Source organism: Saccopteryx bilineata, chromosome 4 (assembly GCF_036850765.1).
Source record: "Saccopteryx bilineata isolate mSacBil1 chromosome 4, mSacBil1_pri_phased_curated, whole genome shotgun sequence".
Classification (NCBI taxonomy): domain Eukaryota; kingdom Metazoa; phylum Chordata; class Mammalia; order Chiroptera; family Emballonuridae; genus Saccopteryx; species Saccopteryx bilineata.
Window position 1 is genome coordinate 154,999,657 of NC_089493.1, and position 3,965 is coordinate 155,003,621.

Here is a 3,965-nt window from a genome sequence, read left to right on the forward strand (position 1 = left end):
TCGGCCTGGCGTGCAGAAGTCCTGGGTTCGATTTCCGGCCAGGGCACACAGGAGAAGTGCTCATCTGCTTCTCCACCCCTCCACCTCTCCTTCCTCTCTGTCTCTCTTCCGATATCTCGCCTTTCATAGAGGTCGTTAAGGCAGCATCCTGAGGGCTTTCCAAATCTAGAGACATTAGTGAACATTTATGGACTTTACAGAACTCTTTTATTTATCTGCAAATCTTGCAAAGCTTGTTCTATGGACAGGGTTTTGGTATCACTGCACTTCAATCACCAGACTGGGAAGAGCCAGCCTGAGCTCCAAAGTCGGCCACCAATCATGCACATCTACAAGGAAGAGTTCTCTAGAGCTTCTGGAGCGGTCTGAGACCCAACCTTTTATATGGGAAAACTTTGGCTGGAGTTTATTGCACAAGGGCCCTTAATGCATAGCCTCTAGGACAGGGGTCAGGAAGCTTTTTGGCTGAGAGAGCTGTAAGGTATTTTTCCCCGCCGAGAAGGAAGGAACGGGCCAGAGCCGCAAAGTGTGGAATAGCAGACGGCTTTATTGAGTACAGAGCGCACATCCCGCCCGGCAAGGTTCCCTGGCCCCGAGGAAAGAAAGATGGAGGCTAGGGAAGTTGCACGGATTAAACCGCGTGGGAGATATTTAAAGGGTCCCTCTAGGGAAGTGGAGCTACTATGACGTGGTAAAATTTCACTGGCTGGCAGAGGATCGTTTCTTTCCAAATGGTTCCTGGGAAGCTTCCTTTGGCGGGCTTGATTGTGGGCGGTCCTAGCTAAAGTGGGCGGGTCTGAGTTCCCCACGTGACCATCCCTCATCCACCGACCTTACATTCTGACCTTTTGTGTTAAATAGAAAAAGGGGCGCCGTTTATTCATCTGGCTACTTCCTGCTGAATAGGGGCGTCGTGGGGAGGGGCAGATCGGAAGGTGGTGGCTTTGAGGGGTGTCAGGAGGAACATCTGTGTGGCTGTGAGTTGAGAAACTTCGCAGATGCGGTCCTGTAAGGATTTTAAAAAAAAGAGGAGTAATAGGGGAATTTGCAGGGTCCAGCCTTTTGGTGAGCTGGAGATGGATGAAGTCCAGTGGTTCCGACTGCCAGTGGTCCTGTAAGGAGGCAAGCTTGAGGCAGAACTGCATGTCAGGAGTGGCGTAAAAAGGGGAAAGGAAGGGGTCCCATCCATTCCCATAACCGAAACCTGTGAGGGAACTAGAGGTCCAGAGTATGAAGGTAAAAACAGAGAAGGCAGCCCCCACGTCCACAAGAAATGAGATGGACTGACTTACCTACTTGTTGCAGAACCCTGGGTTCTCCGAGTCCAGGCCATGTCCTAGGAGTTTGAGCGATGCACCCACCTGGCTGGATTGGCCTTCCATTTGGGTGGCTTGTCCTCCATGTAGAGGCGCTGAGGAAAAAACCTGTTGCCCAAAGGGGCAATCACTTCGCCAGTGACTGGGCTGCTTGCAGTCAGGGCAGGGCTCAGTGGGTAGCCGTGGGCAGGGGCTGTGCCGGGACCGGTGGTCCTGCTTGCCACACTTAAAGCAAGCTGCTGGTGGCTCTGCTGGTCTCAGGGTTCCCACAAGACCTGGGGGTTTGGAGCATTACCATCTGCTGCATGGGGGCCTGGTGAACAGGCCTGTTTTTACTAGTTGGGACCGTTAAAAACTTTAAATGCCGTGTTCAAAGGTTCCGGATAGGGGTTTGGGAGATTGGGAATAAGAGGAGGGGGGCTCGTGTGGAGCCTGGCACCCAGATCCCGCAGGAAAAACGTTGGAGCCAAAGGCAGGACAGGGCATGAACTTCCTGCAAGAAAATTGGGGTTGGACTTCCTGAAAACCGGTGTAAGAGCCAATGCCAGGCTGAGAAAGGCCTGACGGAGGAGGGACTAGAGAACACAGTGATGGGAGGGGCCCCTGGCCAGCAGGGGAGGAGAAAGAGAGATGGTAGTAGATGGGGAATAAGAAACAGGTTTTTGCGAAGGGAGGGGAGAGATGGTTTGGAGTCCGTGGAGAAGGAAAGATTAGGAATAGAGGTTTTAGGTGAGGTTTCTCTGGCCAGAAAAAAGCCTGCGCGGTGGAACAGGCAGCACAGAGATTAAGACAGTTGCGCAAAATAATTAGGAGCCATGTATATAAGAGATCTCCAATCAGTTCCCAGCTTTTTTGGCGATAGTTAAATTGGTGAGGGTGTTAAAACAAAAGTCCCTTCAGGAGGCTAATTGAGTGGGTTCTGTGGCCTGGCCACAACGGAGAAGAAGAAAAGTTTCTTCTTCCTTAGGGAGGGAAATTCCTGTGCCCTCACAGCTCCCCTCAGTTCTCGGAGTGGTCAGACCTGAGCATCCTAAAAACTCAAGTTCCAGCCACGGAGGAAAGTGGATGTGCTTGGGGAGGTCTCCACAAGCACACGCTCACTCGGACGGATGGACGGACGGAAAAGACTTCCCTGACGTAGCTATGGTTTCGGACAGGGAGTCTCGGAAAGAACTGAGAGGAAGGCGGAGGCAGGGGACTTACTGCACCGTGCGCCAAAGTGGGTTGGAGATCGGAGATCCTGGTTCTTTCTCGGAGGAGAGGAGAAAGGAGTGGTCCTTGCGGACTTCTAACTCCTTCCCAGGTTTCAGCACCAAAAATGTAAGGTATTTTTCCCTGCCGAGAAGGAAAGAAGAGGGGCGGAGCCACAAAGTGTGGAATAAGTAAACGGCTTTATTGAGTACAGAGCGCACACCCCGCCCGGCAAGGTTCCCTGGCCCCGAGGAAAGAAAGATGGAGGCTAGGGAAGTTGCAAGGATTAAACCACGTGGGAGATATTTAAAGGGTCCCTCTAGGGAAGTGGAGCTACTATGACGTGGTAAAATTTCACTGGCTGGCAGACGATCGCTTCTTTCCAAATGGTTCCTGGGAAGCTTCCTTTGGCAGGCTTGATTGTGGGCGGTCCTAGCCAAAGTGGGCGGGTCTGGGTTCCCCACGTGACCATCCCTCATCCACCGACCTTACAAGAGCCATGAACGCCACATATTTTAAAATGTAATTCCATGAGAGCCATACAATGACCTGTGTACATTACGCATTATCCAATAAAAATTTGGTGTTGTAGTCTGACCTGTGGTGGCACAGTGGATAAAGTGTCGACCTAAAATGCTGAGGTCACCAGTTCAAAACCCTGGGCTTGACTGGTCAAGGCACATATGGGAGTTGATGCTTCCAGCTCCTCCCCACTTCTCTCTCTCTCTCTCTCTCTCTCTCTCGTCTAAAATTAATAGATAAAGTCTTAAAAAATATATTTTTAAAAAAATTTGGTATTGTCCCAGAAGACAGCTGTGATTGGCTGCAGCCACCTGCAACCATGAACATGAGCGGTAGGAAATGAATGGATTGTAAGACATGAGAATGTTTTATCTTTTTTTATTTATTTTTTTATTTTTTTACAGAGACAGAGAGAGAGTCAGACAGAGAGGGAGGGACAGATAGGAACAGATAGCCAGGAACGGAGAGAGATGAGAAGCATCAATTAGTTTTTCGTTGCGACATTTTAGTTGTTCATTGATTGCTTTCTCATATGTGCCTTGACCGTGGGCCTTCAGCAGACTAAGTAACCCCTTAAGCTGGCCACCTTGGGTCCAAGCTGGTGAGGTTTACTCAAACCAGATGAGCCCACGCTCAAGCTGGCGACCTTGGGGTCTCGAACCTGGGTCCTCGGCATCCCAGTCTGATGCCCTATCCACTGCGCCACTGCCTGGTCAGGCGAGAATGTTTTATATTTTTAATGTTATTATTTTTTTAATTAAAGATTTGTTTGCGAGCCAGATGCAGCCATCAAAAGAGCCACATCTGGCTCACTAGCCATAGCTTCCCGACCCCTGCTCTAGGAACAAAGAAAGATTACCACATTCTGGAATAATTAACTAGGCCAGCAATCAAGAGATTAAAAACATCCTTCCTGGTTTCCAGGGAAACTATGAC

The 3,965-nt window shown here is 50.0% G+C and overlaps 1 long non-coding RNA gene across 1 annotated transcript; it reads right to left on the bottom strand.

The window, feature by feature from the left end:
• Nucleotides 1–527: 527 nt before the first annotated feature.
• Nucleotides 528–1,793, bottom strand: LOC136335829 (uncharacterized). Its single transcript, XR_010731316.1, has 2 exons — nt 1,293–1,793; nt 528–1,006 (listed from the first exon to the last, which is right to left on the bottom strand). It is a non-coding gene; the product is annotated as an uncharacterized lncRNA (long non-coding RNA).
• Between the last annotated feature and the right edge of the window lie 2,172 nt (nt 1,794–3,965).